Below are 19,342 nucleotides of genomic sequence, written 5' to 3'. Positions count from 1 at the left end.
AAGGGCTCCATGAGGTTGAATAGCCGCTGTATGAGCTCCAGGTCACGCAGTTGTTTTTCAGAAGAAATTTGAATTTTGCACCCGAGGAAGGTCCCTTGTCGGCTTGGACAATTTTAGCTCTTTCCTCCAGTGAAGATTTCTATGTTCCGACTTAGGGTCTGATTTAGAGCTTGGCGAAGGGGTTACTCGGTCACAAACATGATGGATATCCGATCCGCTGTATTACGGTTAGGGGTGGGTGAAGAATTCCGCTCTGCCAGCAGAGTTTGTGGAGTTTTCCTCACTCCTCATGGAGTGTGGAGTTCTGAAAAACTCAGTGAAGTGATGCGAAGCAGAGTTTTTTCTCTTGTTCGTGCTTGCCAACATTAAGTTGGTGAGCGTGAGTGAGGGAAATCACTAAGTTGGTGAGCGCAAGTGAGATTTCTGAACACAAGTGGTTGAGGTAGGCAGCGACTGCTCGCAATGAGAAAGCTCCCACTCACATTGAGGAAGCTGCTGCTCGAGTAGTAAATCTACTCGAGCGGCTCTGAGTGATGCCCGTCACACTGATTTTACAGCACGGGAGACACTCCCGCACTGAAAATCAGTGCGCACAGTGAGCCTTACCCAAACATACATGGGACATAATGATATTGTAATACAGCAGACGGGATATCCTTCACATTTGTGACAGAGTAACCCCATCCGCCAAACTCTATACCATTTTTTGGAGCTCAGGTTAATCCAGTAGGCTAAGGCTGCAGACTGTAGCAGAAAAGGGCTACACGAGGTCTGGTACTTTCTCCATGAGGTCCCAAAGAATACTGAGCAAATAGCATTATAATAATGCAGATTGTTGCTATTTGAATGTGTATTAGCTATAGTTATAGAAACTACAATAATGGCCAATTAATGAACTCCATTGGACAGATAGTTGATACCTGCCAGAAAAAGAAAGGTTTATAGAGGAAAAGGCTCAAATATGCATGCTATGGAATGACATCAATCAAATAATGTGCACTTCATACTAGGGCAATGGTAGCAATACTGCATCATAATGCTTTATTAGGAAGTCAATGAAAACAATTTTAACAACAATTGGTTTGGATTGTGGCACATAGTGGGCAATAAATGATTCATTTAGGAAGCGTTGCTCTCTACAACAGAAATATGTGGCTAAATGGAATTAAACCAAACATAGCATGAAACTAGTGCATTTACTTGTTTTGATGTAAATCTATTCCATAGCTTTTCAGATATCTTCTACTAGTGTGTATTGCATGAAGAAACATGCTGGCCAATCTGGTTTGTCTGGTCAAGCTGAAGGTGTGAGCCTCACTCAGCCCATATCTACTGCAACATCAGAAACCACAGTCCTGGGCCCTTTTCCACAATCAGGTGTTGTACTAGCTCCCTGTGCCCCTAAAACCACCACCACCTTGGTAATATGCACCCCTGTTCTGGCTTCTGTATGTACCTAAGCTAGAATATCTAATGTTGAACTAGGACCCAATGTAATGATGAACACACTCTTAAGGTCATAGAGTAGTGTTGATAGAGGTAGGCCTAGATTGCCTGAGCTGAGTCAGGCCACCACTACGTTTTGAGCAACTGTGGGCCAGAACATCATAGGTTCAGCTTCCAAACTTGAGGATCAGATGGGGCAGTTGCCAGTTTTTCATCAAACACATCAATGACCTCCGGGAACTGATTTGCAGAGGGAACAAAGTGACCTCCTGAAGGCCTGTAATGGCCTTCTGGAACATAACATCTGCTTCACATGTTCTTTTCCTAGAGTGGGGTATTGGTCCTGGTGGGTGTGGGTGGGGTGGGGTGGGGTGGTGCATGCATTACAGGTATGGTGTATATAGGGGGAAATGTAGACGACTTACCCGAATCCATTCCTCCAGTGAGTCCAGTGAGTCCCTCAGGGTGCAAGATGGCCAGTACCTTTTCCTCCCAGTTGGTGTATTCGGGTGGTGTTGGTGGCGGTCCTCCCCCAGTCTTCTGGACTGCAATGTGGTGCCTAGATGCCATGGCCCTGACCTTCCCCTGCAGGTCACTCCATCTCTTGTGGATGTCGTCCCTGGTGCGTGGATGGTGTATGTGTGGATGTACGGGCATGTGAGTAGTTCTTTCAGTGGTTGTGTACAGGAATAAGTGAATATTGTATTAACTATGTAGGTGGCTGAGTAGTTGTCTGAATGGCTTTATGGGTGTATAAGTTGTTGTGTGAGTAATTGCAAAGAAAAAGTAAGTAGTTTTGTGACTGACTATGTGAGTAGGCAAATGGGTGTGTGAGTGCATTTTACAATGAGTGAGTGTTTTGTGTGTAGTTGTATTGGTGTGTGAAGAGGTATATGAGTAATTGTGTGAAGGTACAAGTGGGTTTATAAGAGGTTTGTATGAGTGTGTGAGTAGGGTATGAGAGTCTTTAGGTGAATGATGTCATCAGTGGAGTCATCAATGATGGAATTTGAGATGTCATCAGTGATGTCATCAGTGATGTCATCAGTGATGTCACTGACCATAATGAGTGATGTAATAAGTGAGGTCATAAGCAATGCACTGTGGGGGTGTACATTATAGCTAATGCTGGTTACTATAGCTACTGAATTACTATGGTTTTGTACAAGTGAATTCAGTCCCAAACTATAACATCCCTGTAACCTTTGTTTTTTCAGTGAATTTTCAAGTTTTTTTTTAATTTAATTTCCTAACAATAGCATCCCCATAACCTTTGTTTTTTCAGTGAATTTCTAAGGTTTTTTTTGATAATCCTTTTCCTAACTATAGCATCCTTGAAACCTTTGTTTAATTCAGTGCATTTCTATGTTTTTTTTAAAATATGGGCCTCGTTTACAATGAATTAGTGTAGAGTAGCACTGCAAGTCATAATGCTGTGCTACCCTACTGCAATTCTAAAGTGCAGGAATGCACCGTATTTACAAGATACAGTCCATTTCTGTTCTTACAGCCTGTGCCAGCATACAAATTGCAGCCAAGGGTCAATGCAAGCACCCTTGTGGCATGGTGCAAGTGTGTCTGTGTTGTTGACATGACTCTTTTTTTTGCTTGAAGGGACAAATTCCTGCACAAAAACAATCATGAGAGGCATTTTCCTCATTTTTTGTGTTCTGCAGAATACAGCAGATATGGTAAGAGGAAAAAATGAAGAGACATGTAAACATTTCCCTTCATTATGTCTGCTATGGGAGGGCACCATTTTTGGCCAGTGCTCCAGATTTACATTTTGTAAATCTAGGGTAGTGTAAAAACAAATTGGTGTTGAGTGGGAACACCCACTGCAATGCCCATTGCATGCCTCCCTGAAGCAGTGTGAGGCAACGCAGCATCTTCCCCTGCATTTCCTTACACCATATCTGCAAGGCCATCTAAAGCCATGCAGGGTGGCTTGTGTCGCCTTGCAGAAATGGGTCTGCACTATGTGCCACTAGAGCATCAAAAAAAGTGACAGTCTGGTGGCACATGGGGCTTATTAACAACTCCTATATTTATAACTGTAATTTACTTGATGCGTTTTCTTTGTATTATGTAATTTTTTAAAATATTTTCTATGCGCTTTATTGAAACATATTTTTAGTTTTTCCAGGTTTTTTGTAATTATTTTTTTTAGTATTCTTGAATCCATCGCATCCCCTCCGTATTTCCAGGTTCATAGGAGGTTGATGAATCCAGAGTGTTTTTAGCAGTGTCTAAAAATATATATAGAGACACAAAAAATATTGTTTGACCTCAGTGGCTCACTAGAATACTAGTGAAACTTATGAAATATAAGTGAAAAAAGTTTTATAAACCTTTTAAATAGTTTTCTGGGATTGCCAATAATGCCACAATGATGTTGCAACATCGTTGCGAATCCCATGTGAGGAAGAAATTGATTTTATTGGCTGAAAGACTTTTCAATCATTTTAAGAGGAAGTCCCCACCCCTTTTTCCCATGCTATAGGTGTGGTTGTTATATTTCACGCTTCCCAAGCTGCTACATCAAGTTAGCTTTTTTCTTGGTGTTCATTTAATTTTTGCACGCTGAAAATGGCATCCACTCCTGGACCTGTTCATCGTGATGAAAGTTCTTCATCTTCAGAGGAGAAAAAGCCCTTCAGTAAGTGAAAGCAATGTTGTGGCACAGAGGGTGGAGTGCAAGCTGTGCAAAAAGATCCTATCAATAGGCACAGCAATAAAATATTAATGCGGAACTACAAGCATGCTGCAAACACCTGCGCACTATGTATCCAAGGCACCTTGCACACGCAGAAAGAGCACACCATCAGAGGCATGCAACACCCCCTGCAGCGATGCAGAACATCCCAGAAGATCTGCAACACCTATAGTTTCATCTCATGTGCCACCCAGGGTCCCAGAATTTGCTATGCTGGGCAAATTCTGCATCAAATGCAAAAATGTTTTAGGCATGGGGGAGTAAACAAGCCCTGCTCTTGTTCCCATATGTAACCAGCATAAATAGTATAAATGCTGATTTTTTTTGTTCAATACAATTGTTGCACAATTTTTGTGCATTTTGTTCTAAAACTAGTTTTCCAATGTTTGCTGCAAAAAAGAAAAAAACACCAAAACAAGAACACAATTTTTAAAATAAATCACAAACATTCTGTTCCAGAAAAAGAAGAAACAAAAGGGTTCTTGTTAGAACCACCTGTTTTGGTCTAAGAAAGAAAAAATATGTATTTTGTGTTTATGTGTTGTGGTCAAAATATGTCTTTTCATATGTATGTATGTGTTGGAGAATACAAAAATAAGTTAGTACCACTGTGAATGATTGCATAAGTGTATAATAGGAGTACTTAATGGTATGACTGTGCGCATTAGTCTATGTCTGGCTTAGTGTGTATATATAAGTGTGTGTTTGCCTGATTTAGTGTATGTGCCAGTCTCTAACTGCATATGCCAATTTATGGATGACTGCGTCTTAGAGTGACAGTTAATGCAACAATGTGTGCTTTGGTTTGTCACTGCATGCATGAGTGTGTGTGTGTGTGGGTTTGTCAGTGCATACATCAGTATGTCTTTAGGTGTGGTAGTGTAAACATCACTGTCTGACTAGATGTCACAGTCTATAAATCATTGTGTAGCGGGGTGTGTTAGTGTATGCATCAATGTCTACATCGTTGCATCAGTGTATGCATCGGTGTGCACTTGCATGTGTTAGTGTTTGCATCACTGTTTCAGATTTTTGGCATCAGCATAAGTATGTCTCTGGATGTGTCCGTGTATGTATCAGTGTGTTCCTGTGTCTGTTAGTATGTGCATTACTGTGTGCCTGGATGTGTTACTCTAAGCATGAGTGTTTGCCTGGGTTTGTTGGCTTATGCATCAGTAGGTGCATGACTGTGTCACTGTATGCTTCAGTGTCTGCATGGGTGTTTCAGTGTATGTATAAGTGTGTGTCTGGGTGTGTCAGTGTATGCATCAGTGTGTGTCTATGTGTGTTAGTGTATGCATAACATATACCTGGGAGAGCCCGGGTGTGTTACTTTATCTATGAGTGTCTTCCTGAGTATGTTACTGTGTGTCTGACTGTGTCGGTGTATGCATCAGGGTGTGCCTGCATGTGTCAGTGTATGGATCAGTGTGTGCCTGGGTGTGTCAGCACATGTTTTAGTGTGTGCCTGGGTCTGTTGTGTATATATCAGTTTGTTCCTGGGTCTTTCAGTGCATGCATTAATGTGTGCTTGGGTGTGTCAGTGTATGCAATAATGTGTGCCTGGGTGCATCAGTGTGCTTCTAGGTGTGTTATTGATTTTAGTGTGTGCCTGGGTGAGTCAGCGTATGCAATAGTTTGTGCAAGGGGATGTTGGTCTATGCATGAGTGTATGTCTGGGTGTGTGGGTATATGCATCAGTGTGTGTCTGGGTGTGTTAGTGTATGCACCCGTGTGTCCCTGGGTGTATCAGTGTATAGATTAGAGTGTGCCTGGGTGTGTCACTGTATGAATTAGCATGTGCCTAGGTACATCACTGTGTGCCTCTGTCATTTAGGGCCAGATGTATTAAAGGGTTTTACCCATTCTGTGTCAAAGGGAAAATGCTTTGGTACATTTGGCCCTTAGTGTATAAATTAGTGGGTGCCTAAGTGTGTCAGTGTATACCTCAGTGTGTGCCTGGGTGTGTCAGAACATGCATCAGTGTGCACCTGGGTATGTCACATTGTGCATCACTGTGTTTCCGAGTGTGTTATTGATGTTAGTGTTTGCCTGGGTGTGTCAGCGTATGCAGTAGTGTGTGCCAGGTTATGTCAGTCTATGCATCAATATGTGCCTAGTTTTATTAGTGTATGCACCAGTGTGTCCCTGGGTATATCAGCATATGGATTAGAGTGTGTCTGGGTGTGTCAGTGTATGAATTAGTGTGTGCCTGGGTATATCATTCTATGGATGAGTGTGTGCCTAAGTGCATTCGTGTGTGCATCAGTGGGTGTCTGGTTTTGTCAGTGTATACATTAGTGTCTACCTAGGTGTGTCAGTGTATGCATTAGTGCGTGCCTGGGCATGTCAGTCTATGCATGGGTGTGTCTGGGTGTGTCAGTGTATGCATTAGTGTGTGCCTGCATGCTTGAGTGTATGGGTCAGTATGTGCTTGGCTGTGTATGCGTCAGTGTGTGCCTGGATGTGTCAGTTTATATATTTGCCTGAGTGTATTCACAAATGCAAGAGTGTGTGCCTGGGTATGTTAATGTATGCATTAGTGGGTGCCTGGGTATATTAGCCTATGCATGAGTGTGTGCCTGGATGTGTCAATGTATGCATCAGTGTGTACCTGGGTCAGTCAGAGTATGCATCTCCGGGTGCCTGGGTATGTCAGTATATGTGTCAGTGTGTGTCTGGGTGTGTTAGTATATACATTATTGTGTGCCTGGGTTTGTCAATATATGCATTAGTTTATGCCTGGGTGTGTCAGTGTATGCATAAGCGTGTGCCTGGGTGTGTCAGCATATAGGTCAGTGTGTGAATATGTGCGTGTCTGGGTATATCTGTCTATGCATGAGTGTGTGCATGAGTGTGTTAGTGTATGCACCAATGTGTATCTGTGTATGTCAATGTATGAATCAGTATCTGTCTAGGTGTGTTAGTGTATCTGTCAGTGTGTGCCTGGGTGTGTCAGCATATACACCAGTGTGTGCTTAGCTGTGTCAATGTATGTATTAGTGTATGCCTGTGAATGTCAATGTATGCATGAGTATGTCTGGGCATGTCAGTGTATGATTCAATGTGTTTTGAAGTGTAGGCATCAGTATGATCCTGGCTGTGGCAATGTATGTATCAGTGTGTACTTGGGTGTCTCAGTGTATGTGGCAGTGTATGTCTCAGGAGAGTGGCAATAAAGTACATGGGATTTGTTCATCATGCCCTTTAGTAAGCATTGAATAGTGGCAACACATGTAAAGTGCAGTTTTTGTGAGAAGACCCTCTCCAGGAGTGCCATATGACACTACAAGTATGCTGACACAGCTGAAGAGATATAACTCCAACCACTGTTAGAAGAAAAAAGAGCATAAATATAAATTTGTATTACATTTATAACATTCCAGAACCAGAACAGTGCATATTATTTAAGTTCTAACAGTATATAAAATTACAGTGAAACATTTTATTTCCCCTTTTTTATGTTCTCAACTTTTATACTTGTACAACTGAAATGTAGCTTTGTGTAATGAATCATCCTTGAACGGTGGGGAAAAACAATCATAGATTGTAGAAAGAAACTCAAACCTACACAGCATGTTACTGCAAATAAGTGGCACTATACATTGCACTTCCTACAAACACTCAATCAATTGTTTTCTGAACAATTTCAACAATAATCATCACAATTGCATTAAAAAAAAGAATTATCTTCCTATTATACCTAAGATTATTAATACATAAAAATAAGATTTTATTTTGGGAATCTTTTTGAAGACATCACCCCTGGTAGGCCGAATGATGTCTAAAATGCTTTTTTTTTTTTTTTAATATATTTATTGGTTTTATTTTCCAAAATATGATACAAATTGTACAATTTGCAACCGCAGGATGAACCAAAACAATGACTAATTATCTAAGTCATGTAACAATTACACCCCCCCCCAATATGCACTTCACGGAACACTTCTAATCTTGCGGTATCATTTCTGGCTGCACCCTCCATGGGTTTATCCTTCCTTGTTCATTTTATATAGGCATTCGCTTGAGACCAGTGTGGACCTTGCTTTGCGTGCATGAGTTCCCTAAATGTCTGAGGGGGGCCTCAACTTAATTAGTGTGTGCGGGTGGCTCCCCTGGTTTTCTGCTCCCCACGCGTCGCTAAAACTGTGGTGACATAGATTTAGTGGGCGACTATTACTAGACAAATGGGGGGAGATGGTGTGCTTACTCTGTGGTGCCTGGGTGTACTATGGATTTTGTTTCCAAGATGGGGGGTGCAGAGGAATTTATGCTGTGGTTGTTGCAAATACGCGTGCCCCGTTTCAAGGCGGCTTCTCATCGTTTTTGGCCTCCAGCTTTGTCACCATATCCTCCCATGTAGAGCATCCTGTGTGTTGTCGCCCTTCGCGCACCATTCTTTTTAGTACCTGATATTCAGTGCGAGCCCAGCGTATTATTAGAGAGTGCCAGGATTTCAGGTCAGGAGCCTTAGCGGCTTTCCAATGCATTGCTATTAACCTTTTGTACATTAAAAAGGCCAGGTCTATGAATTTGTGTAAATGTCTTTGTTTTTTTGGTCTCTTCCTAAGTCCCAGCAGACAGGACCCGGGGTCTGCTACTAGTGCAAGTCCCGTTAGCCCAGATACCTCCTCTACCACCTCTGCCCAGGCCGTTTGTATATTCGGGCAGTCCCATACCATATGATAAAAGGATGCCGACGTTGATCTACATCTAGGGCATATTGTTACTGCATCAGGGAACATGCGCTTTATTCTGGCTGGGGAAAGATATGTTTGATGCGTGTAATTAAATTGGGTGTATCTAAATCTGGGATTCCTTGACACACCTCTGATGTGGGACAGGACCTTGGGCCAGTCATCCAGTGGTATCGGAGTGGGGAGTACTGCATTCCATCTACCCCATGCTTTCCCTGTTTGTGTATCCGGTGTCCTGTTGAGGGTTCTGTCTAGATTGGATATTATTTTTGTTTGATCACTATATTGTAGAAGCTGGTGCAACACAGGGTAGATCTCTGGTTCTGAGGTGCCCATTCCCCATATTCTCCTGATTTCGTGACATACGGCATGATATGTCAGGAACTGCCCCGGATTTATCTCCGTAAGGGCCTGGATAGCCTCGAACGTCATTAATTTACCGTCTTCATAGCAATCCCCTACGGTCAGTATTCCTGCTTCATTCCACAGCTTTACGGCTTGCATCCTCGCTGCATTTCCCACCAATAGGAAGTTCAGCGGAACGTATGGAGAGTATGGGAGCTTATCTGCTCTTTTTTGCACAAACCTGGCCCAGCACGTATGCGCAGCTGCAGGCAAAGGGTTGACCCGTGTCACTCTGGGGGGCTTTGACGATAGCCAATTTAAAAGGGGGATCCCATTCCGCCGGGGCTCGAGGCTCATAGGTTCCGCTTGCTCTGGTCTGTGGATCCAATGTTGGACCCATTGAAGTTGTGCAGCTGCATAGTATTTTTCAAAATTCGGAGTTCCTAGGCCACCGTTATCCAGCGGATGCTGCATTGTGGATAGCGCCACTCGTGCTCTGGCACCTCCCCAAATAAGCTGCAGTAATGCTGTGTTTAGATTGCTAAAGAAGCGTTTGGGAATGATTATCGGTAGGGCCGCAAAGTAATATAAAAGCCGAGGTAGAATCAACATATTAGCAATCGCCACCTTGCCGGGTGGCGAGAGAGGGAGCTTGTTCCAGAATTGTAGGGAGCCTTTTATAGAAGTTAGCGCCTTCCCCAAGTTCCCATCTCTTAGGTCTTCCGTGGCATGGTATATGTTTATCCCTAGGTATTTAAATGTTGTAGGGCACCACTTAAGGTGTCCTACCTATGGAGGATCATGGTTGCTGGGAGCCCTTTTAACCAGGGGAAAGACACACGACTTCTCCCAGTTTACCACAAGGCCAGACAGGCCTCCGAATTCAGCCAATAAGGATATTACAGGTGGAATAGCTGCACAACCGTTCCTAATATATATCAAAGCATCATCAGCATATAGTGAGATCGTGTGATGTAATCCATTTCTAACAATTCCCCATTTGTGCTCCATGTGGCGAACTTTTGCCGCTAACGGTTCCATTGCTATGGCAAACAGTAGCGGGGATAATGGACAGCCCTGCCGTGTCCCCCTGGAGATCGGGAAACTATCAGAGATCACCCCACCTGACTTCACCCTCGCGCTCGGATTAGAGTACAATGTCCGAACCCAGCGGATGTAATTAGGGCCTATTCCCATGCGGGCCATCGTGGCCAACAGGAAGTCCCATTCGAGCGTATCAAAGGCCTTTTCTATGTCCAATAAGAGCACCATTTCCTCCTGTGCGTTCTTGGGGGTATCTCCTATTATACTCAGCAACCTACGAATATTTAGGAAGGTGTTACGCTTGGGGATGAAGCCGCTTTGATCTGGATGTATCAATAATTGCATGAGGGGGGCTAACCTGTTGGCCAGTATTTTGCCTAATATTTTGCAGTCTGTGTTTAACAGCGATAGTGGTCTATAAGATTTCACATCCGTGTGGTCACGACCATGTTTAGGGAGTACCACTATCATAGCTTCCCTTTGGGATGTGGGTAAGCTTTCTTTAGTCCACACCTCCTGAAACACTCCCAGCAGATGGGATTTCAGACTGGGTAAATAAGCTTTGTAATACTCCGAGGGGAGGCCATCCGTGCCGGGTGCTTTGTTCCTGGGCAGCTGTGCAAGGGCTAATTCTATTTCTGCTGCTGTTATAGGGGTTTCAATTCCATCTCTATCTGATTGTGGTAGTTGGGGTAGGAAGGAGTCCGCCAGAAAGGCCTCTAGTTGTGTAGCTGTGCACGAAGTACGTTTAGTGTATAAGTTAGAGTAGTAATTCCTAAACGTCTCGTTAATTTCTGCTTGTGTAGTAGCCATCTCTTGCGCGCCCACCCGGATGGCCCCTATTGGAGCTTGCTGTCTATCCTCGCGGAGAAGCCACGCTAGCATTCTGCTTGATCTATCACCTTCCGTTTGCAACCTGGTTAAGTAATATTTATAGTCGTGGCAACGGAGCCTGCTATCTGCCTCGTTGTATCTTAAGCGCTTTTCTTTAAGGACAGTGCTGGCAATTTCCCCCCGTGCCACCGCTTTCTCCGCATCTCTCAGCTCCTTCTCAAGTTTGCTAATTTCCATCCGTAAGGAGCGTCTCGCTCCCCACGTAATGGACATACATACTCCGCGGGCCACTACCTTGTGGGCGTCCCATTCTATCGCCCGGGTTATTGCAGACTAGCGTTTATTTCCCAATAATGGCCTATAGATTTCCCCAGTGTTGCAGCAAATGCTTGATCTTGTAAAGCCTCCGCCTGGAATCTCCAAGTGGGAATTGCCTGACGTGACCTGCCACAGTTCAGAGTTACCCGCAGAGGCGCATGGTCTGAAACTGTCTTTGCCAAATATTCGGACTCAGTGGTTAGCGCCCCTATTTCGCGGGTGCCCCATACTATGTCAATTCTAGTGTGGGTGTTGTGTGGAACCGAATAAAATGAATATTCTTTTTGCTCTGGGTGGCCTAACCACCATACATCGAATAGGCCCATAACGTTTGCCCATTCTTGTAGGGGGCTTGTATGCTTCCTGTTGGTTGATGCGCTCTGGTGGGCGCTGTTTCTGTCTAATGCTGCTACTGGGGTGCTGTTAAAGTCACCTCCCCAAATGGCTAGAGGCATGGGGTGGGACAGCAACGTTGGGGTGAGAGTGGTAAGAAAGCCTGTAATGTTACTGTTGGGGGCATATACCCCAACCACAGCCAGCTGTCTGCCATCTAATTTGCCCTCCATTACTACGTACCTCCCTCCCTGGTCTATCTTGTGTGCTGACATGAGGAATGGAACTCCCGCTGCTATCCAAATCAGCACCCCTCTCGCAAAGGTCGAATACGTTGTGCCTATCAGCTGGCCCCCCCATTTCACGCGCAGGTCTCGTAGATCCCCCTCTAGTATATGTGTCTCTTGCAAAATAGCGATATGCACTCCTTGTCTCTTAAGTCGAGCATACACTCTAGCCCGTTTGCTCGGCATCCCAAGGACCCTGACATTCCATGTTAATATGATATATTGGTTCCCCATGTTACTTCTAGAAGACATCTTGTAGGGTGCAGGGGGTATGTTGCTGTATCGTGGGCCTGGTTTTAATATTGGCCCACCTGGTCTCTGCCTTTCTACTGCTAATATTTAGATATAGCGGGTGCAGGTCCATCTTTTGTGCATTAAGTAATTCCGATCGCTGCATTTCTACTAAACTACTAATCCCCTCCCCCCTGATTAAACCCCCTATTCTACTCACAACTACGGTGAAACTACAAAACTTAAAAATGTGTAACATAACTTTTATCCAGTTGGATTCGCACATTGGGATTCTCATAACTTACAGATGTGGCTCTTACAGGGGGCTCACAACATGCCGCAGACTGAGTCTGCCAATATCTTCAGGCGCCCCCCCTTGGCATATTTCCGTTCCCTCTGGCCCCACCCACCCACCACATGCCACCTGTTTGTACCCCAAATCACTTAGCTTAGTATTTATATCAAAGATGTATATTGTCGGAAGCACTTTATCCCCACAGCTCGGCAGTGTCCTGAAGTCTCTATAATTTTTCCCAGATGCTGCCGCCATCTCTGGTGTTCACTCTGGACCTAAGCAGGTGGTTTATAGTTCATCGGCAGATCTTGGGGTGACCTTCGGCCCACCTAGTTCTCTTGTTGCCGTGGATACGGAGCTGGCTGTGTCTGAATCCGGCTCCATTCCCACAAGCCCGCCGGGAGTTATACTGCTGCTTTGCATGTGCAGCGGCGTCTCTTTAATCACTTTCGCTCTTTCCTCTGCTGCTTGCCAGTCATTGGGCTGGCCTCTGGTGCGCCGTTTGAATCGCTTCCCTGCAGTGGGTCTCCGCCGTTTCTTGTCCTCCTCTGCATCTTCCCGGGGGTGTGCAAGGCCCTTGGCGTGGAGCCATGTCCAGGCATCCTCGGTGCTGGTGAATATATGAGTGCGGTCCTCCATCACTACCCTTAGCTTGGCTGGGAAGAGCAGGGCATATTTTATGTTCTGTTCTCGTAGGCGTTGCTTGATTTTAACAAAAGAATTGCGCTGATTCTGCACCTCTTGCGTGAAGTCTGGATAGGCATTGATGTTCGAGTCTTCATACTTGAACGGGCCCTTATTGCGGAATTGTTGCAATATTGCGTCTCGGTCTCTGTAATTCAGGAACCTGGCAATCAGTGGTCTAGGGGGCTGGCCGGGGGCTGGAGGCCTGCCCGGGACTCTATAGGCCCTTTCAATCGAGAAAAACTTGGATGGAGCCCCATTCAACACTTCCTTGATTAGCCACTGCTCTAGGGAAATTTCTGTTTCCGGTTGACGCATACTTTCCGGGAAACCCAGAAATCTCACGTTATTTTGGCGCGCCCTGCTCTCCATTTCCTCGGATCTTCTCCAGAGTATCTTCAGCTCTTTTTGGTTCCCTTGCGCTATTGGAGTTAGTTCCGCTATTTCAGCTTCAGTTGTTTTTACTTTCTCGGCTAGGCTACGGTGATCCACTCGTAGAAGATTCAGGTCCTGCGCCACTGCATCAATTCTGCCCTCCAGGGACGACTTAGTGTCCAGTATTGCCTGCAATACTTTCTCGAATTGAGTAGAGTGCGCTAGAAGTGTGCTTTCCAAGGATTGTAGGGATGGGCCAGGTTGTTGATCTGTGGGTGTTGTCGCTTGGGTAGTTCGATCTGGGTTCTTGGTTGACTTGGCTCTACCGGCCATTTTGGCTGCTATGAGATTGCCTCCCGAACTGCAGGGACTTCGCACTGGTGGGCTTGTAGTTAGGCAGCAAAGCAAAGGAACATCTAGTCCTAGTTTGGCTTATTATGACCTGAGTGTTTAGTGACTAACACTGCAGTCATTGATGAATTCTTTGATCCACCTATAAGTTCCTGTGGGGCTGTCCACCAAACCCACTGAGGTGTGCAGAGGGTGCAGTCGTTAGGGAAGAACACTTGTTCCTTATTGTGTGGCAGCAGGGCTTGGTGCCAGAAGTTTCCCTCCGAAAGAGGGAAGAAGTGCTGGACGGTCGGGTGAGGCGCCAAGACACGGGAGAAGACACAGGTTGAGACGCTCGCAGGGCACTGCGAATATACCGTGCGCCGCTAGGAGCGTTTGCGGCAGGGACCCTCCGTTAAGGACCCCAGGGCAGGCCCCATATCCACAGTCCAGCCCAGCCATCCATTCTGCGTTTATTAAGTAAGCTGTGCTCCCAGGAGCGCGCGGTCCGCTTCTTATTTGCCCAATCGCGAGGATGGAGCGGTGGGGTGTAGGGGGGGGCGCTTGCCGTTCCCGAGGTGTACCTCCTCCGTGTAGAATTAGTGTTCCCCACCTCGTATGTGCCCTCCTCACCTTATTCTTTAATTTCCTTTTTCTTCTTTTCTTTCTTTTTTTTTTTTTTGAAGTTAAAATGTGCCTACACCTGGAATCCCCGCTGCCCGCTGGGCCACCGCCGCTTCGAGTCCACTTTTCCGGGCCTCTTCGCTGCCCCACTGCTACTTTTGCCCGTGCCGGTCGCCGAAATCCAAGATGGCGCCCCGGTTCCTCGTGTCGGTGAGCCGGGGCGCCTGGTAGGATGAACTGCCCGGTTCACTGCCGGCCGCGTCTTCCCTGCTCCCCCAGCCGCGGGTTGGTGGGGAGGCAGGAGGCGGCCGCGCCCGGCGATATCGCGACCGGGAGTGCAACCGCAGCTCCTTTCGCTCCGTACTGCTCCCGTCGCGGACCGGCGAGTCCCAATCTCGCCCCGTTCGCGATCCGAGGAGCGCTCGCGGCGTCCGTTAAATGCACCGGTCTTCCCCGGTCAGGTCGCCGTCCCGGCCGTTGCTACCAGGCCGCTGGGGGGGCGCCTTCCAGGATGACTCGAAGTGGCCGGAGACGGAGCGCTCGGATCAAGCGACCGTCCCGGACGCCATCTTGGCTCCTCCCCCATGATGTCTAAAATGCTGATGATCCATGTACATGAAATCCCATACATTAGTTTTTTCCAGAAATATTTAATAGAAGTTTGTTTGAAGAAACAAAAGGCAACAATTTTGTGGTTTGAATGGTAGTTTTTCTACCAATTTAAGATTGCAATGATTGCATTGTGTTCATCCAGTTTCACTCTTCAATTAGACAGTATAGAATCCAGGTGTTATATTAACTTGTTTGTGGAAGATAAGAGGTTTCTTCTATTGTGGAGAACTTTTCCAATATATCACCCCTGGTAGGCCAAATGATGTCTAAAACACAGAGATTCTACGTAGAAGAAATCTTGCATTTTGTTCCAGAAATATGTCTTCAAACTATGGGTGAAAAAACTGAAGGTGAGAATTTCATAGTTTGAAAGGTGATTTTAGTTTGAATATAAGGTTGCTGTCATTGCATTCCGTCCATCCAGTTTCAGTCTTTAAATAGACAGTGTAGTGTCCAGATTTTATATTAACTCCTTCAGGGGAAATAATAGGTACAGTTGTATAGGTTGTTCCTGAAATTGAAATTTGTCCAGCTTTGAAGTTTGAAATTTTGGTTTCCAATTTAGATCCAACTGTTGTGCTTCATTGTAAAATTACTAAAAGTTATTTTACAGTTCTTTGTCAATTCAATGTAGACATAACATCTAATCTACAATTTGGGCAGGTCATATTTTGATTTGCGTTTTAAATCAATTTGCCAAAAGACACAGTTTTACAATCTGGTAGTACAGAAATCACTCAGGGTTTATTCGAGTACTGAATCTAAAAGAGCAATCTTCACAGTTGTGGTTCCATTCGTAAGTCAGCCACAATAACTCATCAAAATTTACTTCTAATGCTGCAAGGATAACCATTATGAATTCTTGTGCATCTTGTTGACTGTTGAGAGTGATTAGAACAGATTGACTACAAGTATCTACAAGGTCTGGACTGCCTGAAGCAGAATGTAGTAGAACACTATCACTAAGTAAACTTTGTAACAAATGAAACAGTTCAGAACACAAGCTCTCATCTGTTTTCTGTTGATTTCCATTTACAAGATGTGGCACATGAAAGAGTACACTGAGAACATCATTTGCATAGCAATTGACACGTGAACTGTTTCCCATCTGGTAACCTACAATATCTTCTTCCTTTTCAACTTTTTTCTTCTTTACACCTACCTTCTCCTTGTTTTTCTTTTTTTCTTGAAACATCTGTTGACTATTTTGTAAGCTTCTGCTGTGGACATATTATCAGTTTCTCATATATAGGATATCCATCTAAGTGAGGAGCTTATATACTCTCTTCCACAGCTTACATTAGCACTAACTTTGCTTTCATTAAATTAAACCAAAAACAAACCGGACAATGTTTTATTTCAAGATAATGCTACATATGACATACCTTCTTTAAATACTGTGCTTCCAATATTAATAAAAGTTTTGCCTATACTTAAACCTTGTGACTTATGGAAATTTACAGCTTACTCTAGAGACATTGGGAACTGTTGTCGCCGAACATGTAAGTACTTCACAAACAAAAAATTTACAGTACATGTGCCAATGTGCTTCATGCCATCAATCTGATAAAATTTTATAGCCAAATATTCAAACTCATCTCTATTTGGAAAATGAATTAAATCATTAACTTTACCAACTGCGCCATTTGCTAACCCTTCCTCAACATTTAAATTACACAGCAAAATTACTTGGCAGTTTTTGCACACGCATTAACACTTTTCTAATCCTGCAGTCCTGTATATAGACTTCTCCAAAGAATCCAATTTTGCTTGTAGTCTTTCTGTTAGCAATAGTCACTCACTCCCTGATGTTCCATTTTATCAATACAATAGCTGTAATTTCCAAAATATCCTGTTTCGCTAGTTTCAATAATTGTTCGTTGAAGTTGGAAAGCTCTGTAAGTGTAGGCATTACACAGAGAATAAATTTGTCTTCATGAATTAATTTGTACATTAGTTGCGCTGCTATATTGCTTGATGAAAATAATTTCTTGATAAGGTGACTTTATAAAGCACATTTTCTGTCTTTTGTCAAAACCTCTATTCTGATGTCCTTCAGAATATTTTCATATTGTATACCGGATACTTTACACATATTCATCACGAGTTCCTTAAATCCAAAGTTAACCAAATATTTACATTCCCAATACTTCCCAAATAATCTCTTGTTTCATTATGGAGAGGCATCTTGAAAACAGGTTGTCCTTTCACTGGGTGAATTACAGTAGGTCACCAAAGACAATTAAATGTTTTTTTCTGAACAGTATGTCATACTGTGTTTTTAAAATTATCTGCATTCTTAAGTGTATGAAGGCAAGCATAAGGTTTGATACCATGCTATCCTCATAAATAATTAAAAGCTTTAGTTTCTTTAATATTCTTGACACCTCATGACATGCTTCACAAGGTAGCTTCTGATACTCCAGTTCATTATCATGTTCAACAGGAAGCATAAGTAGCTGATGTAAAGTAATTCCTCTAATGTTGTGAACAGCTATTCCTGTTGGTGCTGTTACCACACATGTTAAATTTGATTCTGTAGTCTTCTGTAGATAAGCTGTGAAAACTTTATTTAGAAAGCTTTTTCCTTGTGCCAGATTGACCACGAATGTGTAGTAGTAGTGGCTTAAATGAAGGAACATTCACATTGTTTCTTTTTGTGCAGAAAACTGTGCTCAATTTTATCCTTTACTTCTACATGGCTTTTTTTGTTCGTTGTTCAGCTGTTCTACTTACTGTTCAAAATCAACAATTACCTCTCTTGCCTGCTGCATTGCAGTTTCCATCTCATTCATAGCTATGGCTGATTCATTTTGAATAATTGGTTCTCCAAGAAGAGCTTGGTCTTTGGCTGCTTTGTGAACTCTATGTAGCTATCTCACCCATATGGTTTCTTCCTGTTCAACCTCATCTTTCAACATCTGCAAGTAGTTTGAAAAGACTGAACACGCAATGATGTCTTTCAAAGTGTTGAAAGAGTGTTTGTGGCAGTCATATCTTCCAAGTAATTCTGATTCAGCTTACCATGGTTTGAACAGCTGCAACAGTGCCAAGTAGAAAAACTCTCCACAGTTGGACAACTAAGTTTTCTGTGCTTAATTAGATTTCCTTTGTTGTGTCTCACCAAACAATTGTCATATCCAGTAACTGAATGCCCCCTTCTTCTATGTGTTCTGTTATACTCTATATCTGCAGTACTTCACAAAGGCACATGGTTTCTAGATGAGGACTCCTTCTGTGGTATTATGTGTCTGACATTTTAGATTTTACAATGTCTCTGCTTTGTGGATCAACCTCGGCTGGATATTGAATTTTGGGGAAAGACTTTAATATCCTATTTTTCAAGTTTGTAAGTCCTAGACTTACTCAAACATTTCCCCTTGACTTGGAGAACAAACTAGACAAGTTCAACCTGTCCGAGCACTCATAGGAGCCAATTCCTCTGCGGGAAAGCATTTTAAAGCTGAAACTGTATGATTTCTTAGTAGGACTCTTTTCTGAAGAAATCTCCTCCCACACCTCTTTTATCTCTGTCTTCTCAGATTTTGTGATACATGAAGTGATGTACCATAGCTACAACAATGGAGTTACCTGCAACAAACTGTATGACCATCTTCACATTCCACATGTTCAAAATGACTGGACTTTAGTCATTAATGTCCTTTGCGGCCTCTATTCTTCTAAGATTGTATGTATATTTTGGTCATTTTCATGTCAGTTTATGTCTGACTGCAGATTAAAGGCATTTACTCTTCCCTGAAAAATGAAGGGTTGAGGGAATCTAAAACGACACCTAGAATAAAATGTATCTTTGCATCTGTATTTTCGATTACAGTACTTTCCACTTCTATGATTTTGGAAGTGTAGAACTTGTTGTGTCAAACTTTTTTAACCACTGTCTTTTGGAATGGCACATCACATACAGATCTATGAAAGACAAGGCAGACTCTTCACTGGCTGTTCCAAATTTTGGTGCAGCTTTTATCCATAACAGCATGCGAATGAGGGGCACCTTTTGCTTGGTACTCTTTATGCCTAAAGAAATATGTTACTTTACCAAGATGAGAGACATTATACCTTGAAACCAGTGGCTAAAATATCTGCAAACATTAGCAGGGTCCAAGGAACAAAGTTCTCGTGCTGTCTTCATCTAATGTGCTTAATATTAGAA

Source organism: Pleurodeles waltl, chromosome 3_1, assembly GCF_031143425.1.
Source record: "Pleurodeles waltl isolate 20211129_DDA chromosome 3_1, aPleWal1.hap1.20221129, whole genome shotgun sequence".
In the NCBI taxonomy this organism is placed as follows: Eukaryota; Metazoa; Chordata; class Amphibia; order Caudata; family Salamandridae; genus Pleurodeles; species Pleurodeles waltl.
The sequence above is the reverse complement of the archived record's forward strand: the minus strand, read 5'-3'. Positions refer to the sequence as shown.